Genomic DNA, 20198 nt, shown 5'->3' on the forward strand with positions numbered 1-20198 from the left:
GATGAACATGACCCCATGGCGTTGCCTCTGGATGAACAGGACCCCGATTGATCGAGCTGGTTGGGGCTGGATGAACAGGACCCCGTGGAGGGCTGGATGAACAGGACGACCCTGTGGATGGTTGGATGAACAGTAGAAGGTGGAGGGATGGATGAACAGTATACCGTGGAGGGGTGGTTGAACAGGAGCCCGTGAAGAGGGGTGGTTGAACAGTAGCCTGTGGAGTAGCGCGCGATGGAGGTTGGATGAACAGGAGCCCGTGGAGGCTGGAGGAGGTCGACGGTGGATGAACAGTAGCCCGTGGAGGCCGGAGGACGTCGATGGTGGATGAACAGTAGCCCGTGGAGGCTGGAGGAGGTCGACAGTGGAGATGAATAGTATCCCGTGGAGTCCCGTTTTGCGGTACGCCACACCCCTCCCGATGAACAGGACCCCCGTTTTGACCGTAGCGCTCCAACACAAGTCCGTTTCATCCGTTTTGCGGTACGCCACACCCCTCCCGATCCCATTTCGTCTGTAGGAGGTCCATTTTGCAGTACGCCAGACCCCTCCCGATGAACAGGATCCCGTTTCGAACGTGGCTAGTCGAATACAAGGCCGTTTCCTCCGTTCTGCGGTACACCAGACCTCGTTTCCATCGCCTGTTCCGTCCAAGCCGGTTGGCTCCCACGCGTTCCATTGCCTCCCGATGAACACGACGCATTCCATTGCCTCCCCATGAACACGATGCATTCCGTTGCCTCCCCATGAACACGACGAGGACGCAGTTTCTCCGTTCCGATCCAGCCATGTACACGAGCCCTGGCCGTACATATGCGCGAGTAGGCGTTCGAGACCCCGCCCGTATGTACGTACGTGGCCGTATTTTCTTTCTTGCACCCTGGCCGTTGTATGTACGTGTACATGCTACGTGCGCGCCTCTACATCGACCAGTATGTACATACACATTCACGACCAGAATGACAATGCTACGTACGCTTTGACCAGGTGGGTCCCGACTGTCAGGCACTTCCTTGCGTGCGAAGACGTAGCTGGTGGGTCCTAGCAGTCAGGGGGGCGAATCATTTTTTTTGCCCGAACGCACTTCCTTGCGTGGGAAGATGTAGCTAGTGGGTCCCAGCAGTCAGGAGGGAAACATTTTTTTCACAAAATACGGTGGCCCGTTCGGTGGGTCCCTGCTGTCAGGTGGAGGAATAATTATTTTGCGCGTAATAAGGAGGCACTTCCTTGCGGCCGCCGTGGACCCAGCTGTCAGTCTCTCCATGTATAGTACTCTTTCGATGGGAGTCGTTCCTTGACCACGTTGACTGATACGTCTCCAACGTATCTATAATTTTTGATTGTTCCATGCTATTATATTACCCCTTTTGGATGTTTATGGGCTTTATTTTACACATTTATATCATTTTTGGGACTAACCTACTAACCGGAGGCCCAGCCCGTATTGCTGTTTTTTTGCCTATTTCAGTATTTCGAAGAAAAGGAATATCAAACGGAGTCCAAACGGAATGAAACCTTCGGGAGCATGATTTTTGGAACGAACGTGATCCGGAGGACTTGGAGTGCAAGTTAAGAAGCAGCCGAGGCGGCCACGAGAGGGTAGGGCGCGCCCCCTGTCTCGTGGGCCCCTCGGGCGGCCACCGACGTACTTCTTCCTCCTATATAAGCCTACATACCCCGAAAACATCCAGGGAGCAACCGAAACACAATTTCCACCGCCGTAACCTTCTGTATCCGCGAGATCCCATCTTGGAGCCTTCGCCGGCGCTCTGCCGGAGGGGGAATCGACCACGAAGGGCTTCTACATCAACACCATAGCCCTTCCGATGAGTTGTGAGTAGTTTACCACAAACCTTCGGGTCCATAATTATTAACTAGATGGCTTCTTCTCTCTTTTTGGATCTCAATACAATGTTCTCCCCCTCTCTTGTGGAGATCTATTCGATGTTATCTCTTTTTGCGGTGTGTTTGTCGAGATCCGATGAATTGTGGGTTTATGATCAAGTTTATCTATGAGAAATATTTGAATCTCCTTTGAATTCTTTTATGTATGATTGAGTTATCTTTGCAAGTCTCTTCTAATTATCAGTTTGGTTTGGCCTACTAGATTGATCTTTCTTGCCATGGGAGAAGTGCTTAGCTTTGGATTCAATCTTGCGGTGACTTGATACGTCTCCATCGTATCTATAATTTTTGATTGTTGCATGCCAATATTATTCAACTTTCATATACTTTTGGCAACTTTTTATATTATTTTTGGGACTAACATATTGATCCAGTGCCCAGTGCCAGTTCCTGTCTGTTGCATATTTTTTGTTTCGCAGAAACCCAATATCAAACGGAGTCCAAACGGGATAAAAATGGACGGAGATTTTTATTGGAATATTTATGATTTTTGGGAAGTGAAATCAACGTGAAACGGTGTCCGAGGTGGTCACGAGGTAGGGGGGCGCACCCTACCCCCCAGGCGCGCCCCTGACCCCTTGTGGTCCACCCGTAAGGCGGTTGACGCTCTTCTTTTGGCGCAAGAAAGCTAATTTTATGAGAAAGATCTGGGCGAAAGATTCACCCCAATCAGAGTTACGGATCTCCAGATATAAAGGAAACGGTGAAGGGGTAGAATCAGAGAATGCAGAAACAGAGAGATAGATCCAATCTCGGAGGGGCTCTCGCCCCTCCCAAGCCATGGGAGCCAAGGACCAGAGGGGAAACTAAGGATGGCAATGGGTAGGGTATGGGGCGGGTAGAGCAATACCATACCCATACCTGTGTAGTAAATGGGTACAAAATTCTACCCATACCTGTACCCATGGGTATGATACTTTACCCATACCCATACCTGACGGGTACCCATACCCACTAGGAACCCAACGGGTAGATCAAACATTACACAAGTTATTCGCAATTTTACATTCATCTATAGCACATTTGACAAAAAAACATTGATCTCAACTCAATAACAAATAGCTGAGTACATGAAATTATCTCAATTCAAATTGACAAGCGCTACTGCTAAGTAGCAACGACGCCTGTTTTTGTCCACCGCTACTAATAAGCTTCTGTGTATAAGGTTTTCCCTAGTAGTGATTGGTAACAACTTTAACAAAGGTCATAAGCTCACAACACAACTTTAAGATAGGTACACTTGTGATTGTGAATCACGGGTAAGATTCACATATCGGTATAAAATGGGTAGGGTATCGGTATATCCATGGGTAAAAGGCTATACCCGTGTCCTACCCATGACTTAGCGGGTAGGGTATGGGTACTACCTGCGGGTATAAAATTGTGCCCATACCCTACCCATGCGGGTACGGTACCCGCGGGTCCACATACCCATGGGTAAAATTGCCATCCTTAGGGGAAACCCTTCTCCCATCTAGGGAGGAGGTCAAGGAAGAAGAAGAAGAAGGGGCCCCTCTCCCCCTTGCTTCTAGTGGCGCCGGAACGCCGCCGGGGGCCATCATCATCACCGCGATCTTCACCAACACCTCCGCCATCTTCACCAACATCTCCATCACCTTCCCCCTTCTATCTACAGTGGTCCACTCTCCCGCAACCCGATGTACCCTCTACTTGAACATGGTGCTTTATGCTTCATATTATTATCCAATGATGTGTTGCCATCCTATGATGTTTGAGTAGATTTCCATTGTCCTATCGGTGATTGATGAATTGCTATGATTGGTTTGAGTTGCATGTTTTATTATTGGTGCTGTCCTATTGTGCCCTCCGTGTCGCGCAAGCCTGAGGGATTCCCACTGTAGGGTTTGCAATATGTTTATGATTTGCTTATGGTGGGTGGCGTGAGTGACAGAAGCACAGACCCGAGTAAGTAGGTTGTTTGCGTATGGGATAAAGGGGACTTGATACTTTAATGCTATGGTTGGGTTTTACCTTAATGAATCTTTAGTAGTTGCGGATGCTTGCTAGAGTTCCAATCATAAGTGCATATGATCCAAGTAGAGAAAGTATGTTAGCTTATGCCTCTCCTTCAAATAGAATTGCAATAGTGATTACCGGTCTAGTAACATAGTCAGTTGCCTAGGGACAATTACACAAATCCTACCACCACTTTTCCACACTCGCCATATTTACTTTAGTTGTGTTTTTATCTAAGCAGCCCCTAGTTTTTATTCTTGTGCTCTTTATTCTCTTGCAAACCTATCCTTTCACACCTACAAAGTACTTCTAGTTTCATACTTGTTCTAGGTAAAGCGAACGTCAAGCGTGCGTAGAGTTGTACCGGTGGTCGATAGAACTTGAGGGAATATTTATTCTACCTTTAGCTCCTCGTTGGGTTCGACACTCTTACTTATCGAAAACTGTTGCGATCCCCTATACTTGTGGGTTATCAAGACCTTTTTCTGGCGCCGTTGCCGGGGAGTCATAGTGTGGGGTGAATATTCTCGTGTGTGCTTATTTGCTTTATCACTAAGTAATTTTTATTTACTGTTCTAAGTTGTTCTCTATCTTTAGTTATGGATATGGAACGCGAAATACCAAAAAAAATAGTTGTACTTGCTACTCATGAGGATGGGGTAACTCCTAAAAGCCTCGATTCTCATTATGAGAAAAATATTTTGTACTACTTTGATAATCCTGAGAAAATCCCATTCAACTTTATAATGGGAGTAACGTTGGATCAACGTGAATACTTTAGGGATTATCGCTCGACACAAAAAGGGAAACTATTATGGGATCAAATTCATATATTGAAGTGGTATGCTTGGCAACTATGCGTGGAATATGATTATACTTGTTGCTCTAGGATGAATTCTCCGCATCTTCCCTTTTCATGCAAATTTAATGATAATAAAACCTTAGCTTCTTATGATAATGGTATATATGATTACTATGATGTGGAACAAATAGCAGAATTTGTTGCTTTTATGGGTGCTTATGAAATTGAAGCTATGTGTAAAGAGTTTGAGGATTTTGATGATGCTGTTTACAGATCTAAAAATTTAGCTATCCTCAAATATTGCTATGAGAATTATAAATGCAATTATGAAATTCATGCACTTATTAAGAAAGTCTCCGCTGTCCAAGAAGAGACTAATATTTTGCAGGAGCCTATGGAAGAGGAAATTGATGAAACTGTGAGCTCATTGGATGAAAAAGATGATGAGAAGAGCGAAGAACAAAAGGAGGAAGAGCGGATTGATCACCCGTGCCCACCTTCCAATGAGAGTAACTCTTCAACTCATACACTGTTTAATTCCCCTTCGTGCTTACCGAAGGATGATTGTTATGATGATTGCTATGATCCCGTTGATTCTCTTGAAATATCCCTTTTTGATGATGCTTGCTATGCTTGTGGCCAAGATGCCAATATGAATTATGCTTATGGAGATGAACTTGATATAGTTCCTTATGTTAAACATGAAATTGTTGCTATTGCACCCACGCATGATAGTCCTATTATCTTTTTGAATTCTCCCAACCACACTATATCGGAGAAATTTGTGCTTATTAAGGATTATATTGATGGGTTGCCTTTTACAACTACACATGATGATTTTGATGAATATAATACGCATGTGCTTGCTGCTCCTACTTGCAATTATTATGAGAGAGGAACTATTTCTCCACCTCTCTATGTTTCCAATACGATAGAATTGCAAGAAACTGTTTATACTATGCATTGGCCTTTACTATGTGTGCATGAATTGTTCTTTTATGACATGCCGATGCATAGGAAGAGAGTTAGACTTCGTTGTTGCTTGATATATGTTACTTTGTGCTCACTACTATATTACAAATCATTGTTAATTAAAATTGGCTTTGATATACCTTGGGATCCGGGTGGATTCATTACTTGAGCACTAAATGCCTAGCTTAATGGCTTTAAAGAAAGCGCTGCCAGGGAGACAACCCGGAAGTTTTAGAGAGTCATTTATTTCTGTTGAGTGCTTTTATATAGTTTAAAAACAAAAAAAACAAAGAGGGGAACCTAAAAACTTTTCAAAAAGGAAAGTGAAAGTGAGAGAGACAAGCATTGTTGAAGTGGGAGAGCTCCTTGAACTTTGTTCATGCTCAGGGAAACTTTGTGAATCTTGATTACATAAATTTTTCATAAAAAATAATTATCCCCTTGTACAATTCCATTGTATTATAAAAATAATGTGCCAAGGTTTGCCTTTAGGATGTTTACAATGCTTGTTGGTTTGTGCGGTGCAGGACAGAAACTTTGGCTGTAGTGCACAATTTTACATTTTTAACTGAAACGTCAATTGGTTCTGATTCCTTTTGCACTGTCTTGCTGTACAACTTTTTTATTTTTCATAATTTTGGTAGAAGTTTTGGGTTAACAGAAGTATGGTGGATGTTCAGATTGCTACAGACTGTTCTGTTTTTGACAGATTCTGTTTTTGATGCATAATTTGCTTGTTTTGATGAATCTATCAATTTATATCAGTGGATTAAGCCATGGAAAAGTTATATTACAGTAGACACAATGCAAAAACAAAATATGAATTGGTTTGCAACAGTACTTAGAGTGGTGATTTGCTTTATTATACTAACGGATCTTACCGAGTTTTCTGTTGAAGTTTTGTGTGGATGTAGTGTCTAATCGAGGATGTTCGATGTGAGAAGAAGGAAGAGAGGCAAGATCTCAAGCTTGGGGATGCCCGAGGCACCCCAAGTAAATATTCAAGGAGACTCAAGCGTCTAAGCTTGGGGATGCTGGGGAGGCATCCCCTCTTTCTTCAACAAGTATCGGTATGTCTTCGAGTTCGTTTCGTTCGTGCATTATGTGCAAGTCTTGGAGCGTCTTTTGCAATTTAGTTTTCACTTTTCTTTTATGCACCATGCTGGTATGAGATAGTCCTTGGTTGATTTATAGAATGCTATTTGCACTTCACTTATATCTTTTGAGTATGGCTTTATAGAATGCTTCATGTGCTTCACTTATATCATTTGAAGTTTGGATTGCCTGTTTCTCTTCACATAGAAAACCGCCATTTGTAGAATGCTCTTTTGCTTCACTTATATTTGTTAGAGGGTGGGCATATCTTTTGTAGAAAGAATTAAACTCTCTTGCTTCACTTATATCTATTTAGAGAGATGATAGGAATTGGTCATTCACATGGTTAGTCATAAAATCCTACATAAACTTGTAGATCGCTGAATATGATATGTTTGATTCCTTGCAATAGTTTTGCGATATAAAGATGGTGATATTAGAGTCATGCTAGTGGGTGGTTGTGGATTGTAGAGAGACCTGTGTTGAGGTTTGCAAGTCCTGTAGCATGCACGTATGGTAACCGTTGTGTGACAAATTTGAAGCATGGGGTGTTTCTTTGATTGTCTTCCTTATGAGTGGCAGTCGGGGACGAGCGATGGTCTTTTCCTACCAATCTATCCCCCTAGGGGCATGCGTAGTAGTACTTTGCTTCGAGGGCTAATAAAGTTTTGCAATAAGTATATGAGTTCTTTATGACTAATGTGAGTCCATGGATTATACGCACTTTCACCTTTCCATCATTGCTAGCCTCTTCGGTACCGTGCATTGCCCTTTCTCACCTCGAGATCTGGCGCAAACTTCGCCGGTGCAGCCAAACCCCGTGATACGATACGCTTTATCACACATAAGCCTCATTATATCTTCCTCAAAACAGCCACCATACCTACCTATTATGGCATTTCCATAGCCATTCCGAGATATATTGCCATGCAACTTCCATCATCATCATATACATGACTTGAGCATTCATTGTCATATTGCTTTGCATGATCGTAAGATAGCTAGCATGATGTTTTCATGGCTTGTCCGTTTTTTGATGTCATTGCTACGCTAGATCATTGCACATCCCGGTACACCGCCGGAAGCATTCATATAGAGTCATATTTGTGCTCTAGTATCGAGTTGTAATATCGAGTTGTAAGTAAATAAAAGTGTGATGATCATCATTATAGAACATTGCCCCATAAAAAAAGGGGGAAAGGCCAAAGAAGCCTAAATAAAAAAATGGGGTCCAAAGAAGCCGACCAAAAAAAGAAAAGAAAAGAAAAGGGGCAATGTTACTATCTCTTTTTCCACACTTGTGCTTCAAAGTAGCACCATGTTCTTCATGTAGTGAGTCTCATATCTTGTGCTTCAAAGTAGCACCATGTTCTTCATATAGATTGTCTCCTATGTTGTCACTTTCATATACTAGTGGGAATTTTCATTATAGAACTTGGCTTGTATATTCCAACGATGGGCTTCCTCAAATGCCCTAGGTCTTCATGAGCAAGCAAGTTGGATGCACACCCACTTAGTTTCTTTTATTGAGCTTTCATACACTTATAACTCTAGTGCATCCATTGCATGGCAATCCCTACTCCTTGCATTGACATCAATTGATGGGCATCTCCATAGCCCGTTGATTAGCCGCGTCGATGTGAGATTTTCTCCCTTTTTGTCTTCTCCACATAAGCTCCATCATTATATTCTATTCCACCTATAGTGCTATATCCATGGCTTGCGCTCATGTATTGCGTGAGGGTTGAAAAAGCTGAAGCGCGTTAAAAAGTATGAACCAATTGCTCGGCTCGTCATCGGGGTTGTGCATGATGGGAGCATTTTGTGTGACGAAAATGAAGCATGCCAAACTGTATGATTTTGTAGGGATAAGCTTGCTTTGGCCTTGTTGTTTTGAAAAGACATGATTGCTTTATTGGTACGCTCGAAGTATTATTGTTATTTATGTCAAAAGATAGACTATTGCTTTGAATCACTCATGTATTAGTATTCATGCCATGATTAGACATATGATCAAGATTATGCTAGGTAGCATTCCACATCAAAAATTATCTTTTTTATCATTTACCTACTCGAGGACGAGCAGGAATTAAGCTTGGGGATGCTGATACATCTCCGTCGTATCTATAATTTTTGATTGTTCCATGCCAATATTATTCAACTTTCATATACTTTTGGCAACTTTTTATATTATTTTTGGGACTAACATATTGATCCAGTGCCCAGTGCCAGTTCCTGTCTGTTGCATGTTTTTTGTTTCGCAGAAACCCAATATCAAACGGAGTCCAAACGGGATAAAAACGGACGGAGATTTTTTTTGGAATATTTATGATTTTTGGGAAGTGAAATCAACGCGAAACGGTGTCCGAGGTGGTCACAAGGTAGGGGGGCACGCCCTACCCCCCAGGCGCGCCCCTGACCCTCGTGGTCCACCCGTAAGGCAGTTGATGCCCTTCTTTTGGCGCAAGAAAGCTAATTTTATGAGAAAGATCTGGGCGAAAGATTCACCCCAATCGGAGTTACAGATCTCCAGATATAAAGGAAACGGTGAAGGGGTAGAATCAGAGAACGCAGAAACAAAGAGATAGATCAAATCTCGGAGGGGCTCTCGCCCCTCCCAAGCCATGGGAGCCAAGGACCAGAGGGGAAACCCTTCTCCCATCCAGGGAGGAGGTCAAGGAAGAAGAAGAAGAAGAAGGGGGGCCCTCTCCCTGTCGGTGTCAAAACCAGCGGATCTCGGGTAGGGGGTCCCGAACTGTGCGTCTAGGCGGATGGTAACAGGAGACAAGGGACACGATGTTTTACCCAGGTTCGGGCCCTCTTGATGGAGGTAAAACCCTACGTCCTGCTTGATTAATATTGATGATGTGTGTTACAAGAGTGGATCTACCACGAGATCAAGGAGGCTAAACCCTAGAAGCTAGCCTATGGTATGATTTTTGTTCGTCCTATGGACTAAAGCCATCCAGTTTATATAGACACCGGAGAGGGCTAGGGTTACACAGAGTCGGTTACAATGGTAGGAGATCTACATATCCGTATCGCCAATCTTGCCTTCCACGCCAAGGAAAGTCCCATCCGGACACGGGACGAAGTCTTCAATCTTGTATCTTCATAGTCTTGGAGTTCGGCCGATGATGATAGTTCGGCTATCCAGACACCCCCTAGTCCGGAACTCCCTCAGTAGCCCCTGAACCAGGCTTCAATGACGATGAGTCCGGTGCGCATGTTGTCTTCGGCATTGCAAGGCGGGTTCTTCCTCCGAATAATTTATAGAAGATTGTGAACACCAGGATAGTGTCTGGCTCTGCAAAATAAATTCCACGTACCACCGTAGAGAGAATAATATTACACAAGTTCAATCCGCTAACGCATTTTGTGGTGTAACGTCACACCACTACCAAGCCTTCAAATTGTTTTTATTGTTCCACCTCAGCGCGTTTAGCGAGGCGGTTTCCTTGGCACGTCTTGTCGAAGCAGAGATCGTGTTCCCCTTATTCCGGGATTCCCATCAATACGGACGTGGGTAACCCAACCGCGCCATTGATTGTGACGCTTGGGAGATAAGCGAGTTTTACCAGGCCGGTGGGGACACATGTTTTCGTCCGCCCATATAAGGGGATAAAGATCCAACCCTTTTACCTGCGCCTTCTTCCTCCTTGGCTTATCCATCTCCGCGAACTCGAGCTCCAGCGCCCAAGTCCGCACTTCTCACCTCAACCTTCTCCAACTATGTCCGGAGCGGGAGGCAAGTGGATGGCATCCTCCGTCACGGAGGGGCAGATCTAGAAGCTGTGCGACGCCAGATATTTGTCCAGTGACATCGCGCACCGGCTCCCCGACGAGGGAGAGCTCATCCCCACCCCCAGGCCCCATGAGAGGGTAGTATTTCTTCCCCATTTCCTCCGCGGACTGGGCTTCCCACTTCATCCCTTTGTCCGGGGGCTCATGTTATACTACGGCCTAGATTTCCATGATCTGGCCTCGAATTTCATCCTCAACATCTCGGCGTTTATCGTCGTGTGCGAGGCCTTCCTCTGCATCCAGCCCCACTTCGGCTTGTGGCTCAAGACCTTCAGTGTTAAGCCGAAGGTTGTGAAGGGCAGCCAAGCGGAATGCGGAGGCGCCATGGTGGGCAGGATGTCCCACGTTATGTGGCTGGAGGGCACTTTCGTGGAAACCATTAAGGGGTGGCAATCGGGGTGGTTCTACATCACCGAGCCGCGTGACCCTGATTGGGCAGCGGCCCCCGAATTCAGATCCAGCATCCCTACACGGCTCACCTCCTGGAAAGAGAGTGGCCGGATCTGGGGGGATTCGGAGGAGCTGACCGGACTCCAAGCCTGTATCCAGAAGCTGGTGGACAAGAAGCTCAAGCTTGTCAACGTAGTCCAGGTCATGCTCATCCGCCGGATTCTCCCATGCCAACGATGGGGCTTCAACAAGTGGGAGTTCGATCCGGCGCAGCACCAGACCCTGAGCGGGCTCTTCGACACTACGTACGAAGATGTCTGGAAGGTGCTGTTCAAGGGTGCCGAGGCTCCCGCATCCGCTACCGAAGATCGCAGATTCCGCTCGCAGCGTCCAGCTGACGAGGTAAGTGATTTTGCCACTTGTTTTCCATAGTTTGACTCTATGCGGGATCTAAACTCCCTTTACCTTTGACAGGATTGGCTGGCGAAGGTCGAACGGACTATCTGTCCGGCCCCATTACCAGAGGACCCAGCGGACGCCCGCCTAATGGGGCTGCTGGCTCCGGCACCCCACGTGGTGCCGGAGAAGAAGGCCAAGAAGAAGGCCACGGGGACTAGGAAGAGTTCCCGTTTTCAGGTGCTATCGGATGATGAATCCGAGGCCGACTCCTCCCACCAAGGCGAGGAGGAGAAGAAGAAAGCCTCTCCCCCAGCGGGGGGAGGGAAGAAAAGGAAGGCCTCCCCAACAAGGGAGGCCGAAGGGTCCAAGAAGGGAAAAACTCTTCCCCCGGACTGCTCCGCCAATGCCAATGATGACGACGAGGACTGGCTTCCAAGGGCCAAGCCCCTGGCGAGATCGTAAGTATCCGGACTCCCGAATAACTTCAAGGTTTTTATTTCTTGCCACATAATGTCTTTCTAATGCCGCATACAACCCTGCAGTCCGCCTAAGGATGATCTTCCCGCTTCATCGAGTGGGTCCTTAGGTGCGTCGGATATGGATTCTCTTCCGACTGCCTCCACCCCCCGTGATGCGGACGATGCCGAGGTGGGATCCCAGGAAGGGACCTACCAGGAGGAGAGGGCCCCGGAGGTGTCGCAGGACAACCTCCCGGACTTTGCACCGGACTCGGCCCCGGAACCCACAGTGGCTCCGGAGTCCGGCGAGCGACCCCTTCGTAAGAAGGGCAAGACCGTGATGCCGGCAGCCTCCGTCCAACCGAAGGCGCCGGATAATTTGCTGGAGGCGCTCAACGGCGCCTCCATCAAAGAGGAACACCGCACTGTTATGAGTGCAGTGATTCAGAAGGTGCAGCTCGCCAAGAGCGGGCTGACCGAAGCCTGCAGCAGCCTTCTAACAGGCTTTGAGGTAAGAATTTCAATATGTATAAAATGGTACCGCATAGACAGTAGCCCCTGATGCTCGGTTCGGTGTTCGGAAAGAAAAGTCGGACCGAGGATCTAAAAAGATATACTCAGGAGTCATAATAAATATGTCAATATGGGATTGCAGGCTGCGCTGCTGACCTCTGCCGCACTGACTGCGGAGGTCAATACTTTGAAGGAAAACCTCGAGCGGTCCGAGAACAAGCTCGGCCGTGCCAAGAAGCAGCTCGAGGACAAGGAAGGTGAGTAACACCTGAGTAAAATTGTACCTTACAGAACAGGATTTTGGTTGCAAAAAGAATGACAAGGATAACGTGGGTATTGCAGTTGCCACTAACGAGGTGGCGACCCTGAAAGAGGCGGTGGCCGCGGCCGAACGCAATGCGGCCGCGGAGCGCACCGAGCGAGAGAAGCAGGAGGCGCGGGTGGCGGAGGTACAACAAGAGCTCCAGGATCTCTTGAAAAAACATGAGAGCCTGGAGCGTGACTCGAAGACTCGAGACTCTGAGCTTGCAACAGCTCTTGAGAGTGCCAAAGCCGCTATGGCCGAAGCCTACAAGGCCCTCCAGGAGATTGAGGCAGTGAAGAAAATAGCAGCGGGTAAGGCATCTTTCATGCAAAGTAAGCATGTGAGTGTTAATTACCTGTTGCTTACCCGAATTCGGAGCTCTCCAGGAGCGTTGATAGATCTTCCTCGCAGCGTGTCCGATGCTACCGCATTCTACCGGGCCGAGGAGGGGAGCTCGACGGAGAAGGTCTTCTGGTCTCAGTACGCTGAGGCCGGACATCTGGTGCCCCTTAGCGACCAGCTAAAGCAGCTGGTCGAGCTCCACAAGGCAGCCGAACAGGCCATGAAGGGCCTCATAGTTCGGCTATGGCCTAAGGAGGCCATGCCTGGGAGCTACTTCGGCCTGGTGCGGCGGCTGGTGGATGCGTGCCCGTGGGTGGAAGTCATCAAGCACTCCGCCTGTATTGAGGGTGCCCGTCGGGCCCTTGCTCGCGCAAAGGTGCACTGGGGCAAGATGGATGCCCAGAAGCTTGTGACGGACCCGCCACCAGAGGGCAAGGAGCATCGCACGCCCGAGATGTGTTATAAGAGTCTGCTGAAGGGCGCGCGCACTATTGCGGGGGAGTGCTCCAAAGATGTAATTTTTGAGTAGACCCGCATTTTGTTATCCTATGCGCTGAAAACTTAGTTCATATGCGCTACGCAATGCTTGTTAATTTAAAATATTACCTTATGTGCGGCTGTTTATCAAATCTGAGAGATGGCAAGTCACCGGCTTCAGCCCCCATGCCACGAGTGCTGGGGTGTTCGGGATAAACTTGAGCACTCTTGTTCCCATTTTTGGGTCCATCTAGGGAGGCGCTCAATCACAGCGAACAAGGCAACCGGACTTCTTCTGCCGCTCTCTCATGAGGGCTGGCGTCTCCGTCCTCCTGCGTTGCATCTTGCTGGAGTGGGTTATCTTCGGCACTGTCCGGTGTATTATTATCTCCGGTGCCGGAGTCTTCATTCTTGCTGTGGCGGGATTTAGAGCGGCGCCGCTGACGCCGGTGCTTGGGCTGCTTCTTGGAGGGGTCATCCTCCGCTGTTTCTTCGCCATTCCCATCCTTTGGGATATCCACCATGTATATGTCATATGATGAGGTGGCTTTCCAGTGCCCAGTAGGCGCTGGTTCTTGGTCGTCTCCGGCATCTTCGTCCATACCGTCGATGTCTTCGGAGTCGTAGTCTAGCATGTCGGTTAGATCATCGACAGCGGCTACCAAGTGGGTGGTGGGTGGGCTTTGAATTTCTTCGTCGTCCGCATCCCAACCGTCCTGACCGTAGTCCGGCCAGGGCTCTCCTGATAACGAGAGATACTTTAGCAAACTAAAGATGTCGCCAAAAGGTGAGTGTGGAAAGATGTCCGCTGCGGTGAACTCCATGATCAGCGCCCAATCGGATTCGATTGGAGGGGGCGCGGGAGGTTCGGAGTCCGGCAAGGAGTCTGGCACCTCGGAGTCACAAGCTTCATGAGGGACAAGGTCATTGTTCGGCTCTATCACCGTAGAGGTTGCAGCTCCCGAGGCGGTGTCTAGCCATCCGTCCTCGACCTGCACGGCCGGCTCCGAATTGAAGATCGGAGCGGGTTCGAGTGCGGCCTCCAGGGTACTGTCCGGCTGCAGAGCTAAATCATGCTCGCCGTGACAGTGCGGCACGCTCGGCTGTGGCTCAAATCCATCGAAGATCAAGTCCCCGCGGATGTCCGCCGTGAAGTTTAAACTTCCGAATCTGACCTAACGGCCAGGGGCGTAGCTTTCGATCTGCTCCAGATGACCAAGCGAATTGGCCCGCAGTGTGAAGCCGCCGAATACGAAGATCTGTCCGGGGAGAAAAGTCTCACCCTGGACTACGTCGTTGATGATGATCGAAGAAGCCATCGAGCCTATCGGTGACGACACAGAGGAACTCTCAATGAAAGCACCAATGTCGGTGTCAAAACCGGCGGATCTCGGGTAGGGGGTCCCGAACTGTGCGTCTAGGCGGATGGTAACAGGAGACAAGGGACACGATGTTTTACCCAGGTTCGGGCCCTCTTGATGGAGGTAAAACCCTACGTCCTGCTTGATTAATATTGATGATGTGTGTTACAAGAGTGGATCTACCACGAGATCAAGGAGGCTAAACCCTAGAAGCTAGCCTATGGTATGATTGTTGTTCGTCCTATGGACTAAAGCCATCCGGTTTATATAGACACCGGAGAGGGCTAGGGTTACACAGAGTCGGTTACAATGGTAGGAGATCTACATATCCGTATCGCCAAGCTTGCCTTCCACGCCAAGGAAAGTCCCATCCGGACACGGGACGAAGTCTTCAATCTTGTATCTTCATAGTCTTGGAGTCCGGCCGATGATGATAGTTCGGCTATCCGGACACCCCCTAGTCCGGAACTCCCTCACTCCCCCTTGCTTCCGGTGGCGCCGGAACGCCGCCGGGGGCCATCATCATCACCGCGATCTTCACCAACACCTCCACCATCTTCACCAACATCTCCATCACCTTCCCCCTTCTATCTACAACGGTCCACTCTCCCGCAACCCTCTGTACCCTCTACTTGAACATGGTGCTTTATGCTTCATATTATTATCCAATGATGTGTTGCCATCCTATGATGTTTGAGTAGATTTCCATTGTCCTATCGGTGATTGATGAATTGCTATGATTGGTTTGAGTTGCATGTTTTATTATTGGTGCTGTCCTATTGTGCCCTCCGTGTCGCGCAAGCGTGAGGGATTCCCGTTGTAGGGTTTGCAATATGTTTATGATTTGCTTATGGTGGGTGGCGTGAGTGACAGAAGCACATACCCGAGTAAGTAGGTTGTTTGCGTATGGGATAAAGGGTACTTGATACTTTAATGCTATGGTTGGGTTTTACCTTAATGAATCTTTAGTAGTTGCGGATGCTTGCTAGAGTTCCAATCATAAGTGCATATGATCCAAGTAGAGAAAGTATGTTAGCTTATGCCTCTCCCTCAAATAGAATTGCAATAGTGATTACCGGTCTAGTAACATAGTCAGTTGCCTAGGGACAATACCACAACTCCTACCACCACTTTTCCACACTCGCCATATTTACTTTAGTTGTGTTTTTATCTAAGCAGCCCCTAGTTTTTATTCTTGTGCTCTTTATTCTCTTGCAAACCTATCCTTTCACACCTACAAAGTACTTCTAGTTTCATACTTGTTCTAGGTAAAGCGAACGTCAAGCGTGCGTAGAGTTGTATCGGTGGTCGATAGAACTTGAGGGAATATTTATTCTACCTTTAGCTCCTCATTGGGTTCGACACTCTTACTTATCGAAAACTATTGCGATCCCCTATACTTGTGGGTTATCATGACCTTACCCAGTGATAGAAAGGGTTGCAGGGCACGTATTGTATTGTTGCCATCAAGGATAAAAAGATGGGGTTTATATCATATTGCATGAGTTTATCCCTCTACATCATGTCACTTGCTTAATGCGTTACTCTGTTCTTTATGAACTTAATACTCTAGATGCAGGCAGGAGTCGGTCGATGTGTGGAGTAATAGTAGTAGATGCAGGAATGAGTCGGTCTACTTGTCACAGACGTGATGCCTATATACATGATCATGCCTAGATAATCTCATAATTATTCGCTTTTCTATCAATTGCTCGACAGTAATTTGTTCACCCACCGTAATACTTATGCTATCTTGAGAGAAGCCTCTAGTGAAACCTATGGCCCCCGGGTCTATCTCTTATCATATTTGCTTCCAATCTACTTTTATTTGCATCTTTTACTTTTTGCATCTATATTATAAAATACCAAAAATATATTTATCTTATCATACTATCTCTATCAGATCTCACTTTCGCAAGTGGCCGTGAAGGGATTGACAACCCCTTTATTGCGTTGGTTGCGAGTTCTTGGTTTGTTTGTGTAGGTGTGTGGGACTTTTGAGGAGCCTCCTACTGGATTGGTACCTTGGTTCTCAAAAACTGAGGGAAATACTTAGGCTACTATTACTACATCACCCTTTCCTCTTCAAGGAAAACCAACGCAAGCTCAAGACGTAGCATTGACCACGCCGCGCAGAGAGCACCAGGGCGGTGGATGACGGCGAGGCCTAGGAAGGGGACGACACAGAGCCGGGGAACACGCGGCAGTGGAAGCCCGCGCGGAGAGTAGTACGAGGGTTCACTGGTTCGGCTGTGGTGTGAGGCTGTCGTCGCCGCAGAATAACAGGGGGTGTGGGTGAGTAGAGGGATGGCTTGGCCAGCTGTGGGAGCAGTAGGGGCGGTGTGGCCTCCGCGGCATCACAGCCTGCCACGAGAGGCAGGAGCACGGGGCACGACCGACGCTGGTTTGGGCGGCTGGAGCAAGAAGACCAGAGGTTGAAGAAGCACTATGGCCGTTGGATGGACATCGTACGGTCACTGGAGTTAGAATCGGTCATATTGATTAAGTTGACAAAGGCCTCCATCCCCGTCAACTTAGTTGGCCCACAAGTCATCCTCCCACTATGGTGGGTCCTAGCTAGTAGGGGGTATTCATTTTTTTGTGCGTAATAAGGAGGCACTTCCTTGCTTGCGAAGATATAGCTGGTGGGTCTGACCTGTCAGCGGGAGGGGGGACATTTTTTCGCGAAATACAGAGGTCCTTCCGGTGGGTCCCAGCTGTCAGGTGGAGGAATCATTATTTTGCGTGTAATAAGGAGGCATTTCCTTGTGTGCGGCCGTGGACCCAGCTGTCAGCCTCTCCACCTACAGTCCACGTCTGATGGATGTCGTTCATTGACCACGTTGACCAGGCCGCGTCGAGAGCACCATGGCGGTGGACGACGGTGAGGCCTAGGAAGGGAACGAGACGGAGCCGGGGAAGACTCGACAATGTTTGCCCATGCGGTGGGGAGTACGAGGGTTTACTAGTCCAGCTGTCATCGCCGGAAAATAACAGGAGGTGTGGGTGAGTAGAGGAATGGCCTGGCCAACAATGAAGTAGGGTGGGGCGGTGCGGCCTGTGCGGCAGTGATGTCTACTACGCAACCTACTTCTTGTAGACGTTGTTGGGCCTGCAAGTGCATAGGTTTGTAGGACAGTAGCAAATTTCCCTCAAGTGGATGACCTAAGGTTTATCAATCCGTGGGAGGCGTAGGATGAAGATGGTCTCTCTCAAACAACCCTGCAACCAAGTAACAAAGAGTCTCCTGTGTCCCCAACACACACAATACAATGGTAAATTGTATATGTGCACTAGTTCGGCGAAGAGATGGTGATACAAGTGCAATATGGATAGTAGATAAAGGTATTTGTAATCTGAAATTATAAAAACAGCAAGGTAGCAAGCGATAAAAGTGAGCATAAACGGTATTGCAATGATAGGAAACAAGGCCTAAGGTTCATACTTTCACTAGTGCAAGTTCTCTCAACAATAATAACATAGATAGATCATATAACAATCCCTCAACATGCAACAAAGAGTCACTCCAAAGACACTAATAGCGGAGAACAAACGAAGAGATTATGGTAGGGTACGAAACCACCTCAAAGTTATCCTTTTTTATCTATCTATTCAAGAGTTCGTAGTAAAATAACATGAAGCTATTCTTTCCGCTAAATCCATCATAGAGTTCATACTAGAATAACACCTTAAGACACAAATCAACCAAAACCCTAATGTCACCTAGATACTCCACTGTCACCTCAAGTATCCGTGGGCATGATTATACGATATGCATCACACAATCTTAGATTCATCTATTCAACCAACACAAAGTACTTCAAAGAGTGCCCTAAAGTTTCTACCAGAGAGTCAAGACGAAAACATGTGCCAACCCCTATGCATAGGTTCATGGGCGGAACCCGCAAGTTGGTCACCAAAACATACATCAAGTGGCACATGATATCCCATTGTCACCACAGATAAGCACGACAAGACATACATCAAGTGTTCTCAAATCCTTAAAGACTCAATCCGATAAGACAACTTCAAAGGGAAAACTCAATCCATTACAAGAGAGTAGAGGGAGAGAAACATCATAAGATCCAACTATAAAAGCAAAACTCGCGATACATCAAGATCGTGCCATAGAGAGAACACGAGAGAGAGAGAGAGAGATCAAACACATAGCTACTGGTACATACCCTCAGCCCCGAGGGTGAACTACTCCCTCCTCGTCATGGCTAGCGCCGGGATGATGAAGGTGGCCACCGGTGATGGGATCCCCCTCTGGCAGGGTGCCGGAATGGGCTCCTGAGAGGTTTTTGGTGGCTACAGAGGCTTGCGGCGGCGGAACTCCCAATCTATCTTCTGTTCTGATGTTTTTAGGGTACGCAGGCTTATATAGGTGAAAGAAGTCGGTTGGGGGAGCCTCGAGGGGCCCACGAGAGGGTAGGGCGTGCCCAGGGGGGTGGGCACGCCCCCCTATCTCGTGGCCTCCTCAAGGATCTTCCGACGTGAACTCCAAGTCTCCCGGATCATATTCTTCCTAAAAATCACGCTCCCGAAGGTTTCATTCCGTTTGGACTTTGTTTGATATTCTTTTTCTTCGAAATACTGAAACAGGCAATAAAACAGCAATATGGGCTGGGCCTTCGGTTAATAGGTTAGTCCCAAAAGTAATATAAAAGTGTATAATAAAGCCCATAAACATCCAAAAGGGGTAATATAATAGCATGGAACAATCAAAAATTATAGATACGTTGGAGACGTATCAAGCATCCCCAAGCTTAATTCCTGCTCGTCCACGAGTAGGTAAATGATAAAAACAGAATTTTTGATGTGGAATGCTACCTAGCATAATTCTCAATGTAATTTTCTTTATTGTGGCATGAATGTTCAGATCCAAATGATTCAAGATAAAAGCTTATAAAACATAAAAATAATAATGCTTCAAAGCATACTAACAAATAATCATGTCCCATCAAAATAGCATAGCCAAAGAAAGCTTATCCCTACAAAATCATATAGTTAGGCCATGCTTCATTTTCATTACACAAAATACTCCCATCATGCACAACCCCGATGACGAGCCGAGCAATTGTTTCATACTTTTGAACACGCTTCAGCTTTTTTCAACTCTTACGCAATACATGAGCGTAAGCCATGGACATAGCACTAAGGTGGTAAGAGATGGTGGTTGTGAGGACAAAAAGAGGGAGAAGATAGTCTCACATCAACTAGGCGTATCAACGGGCTATGGAGATGCCCATCAATAGATATCAATGTGAGTGAGTAGGGATTGCCATGCAACGGATGCACTAGAGCTATAAATATATGAAAGCTCAACAAAAAGAACTAAGTGGGTGTGCATCCAACTCGCTTGCTCACGAAGACCTAGGGCATTTTGAGGAAGCCCA

Source organism: Triticum dicoccoides, chromosome 3B, assembly GCF_002162155.2.
Source record: "Triticum dicoccoides isolate Atlit2015 ecotype Zavitan chromosome 3B, WEW_v2.0, whole genome shotgun sequence".
Classification (NCBI taxonomy): domain Eukaryota; kingdom Viridiplantae; phylum Streptophyta; class Magnoliopsida; order Poales; family Poaceae; genus Triticum; species Triticum dicoccoides.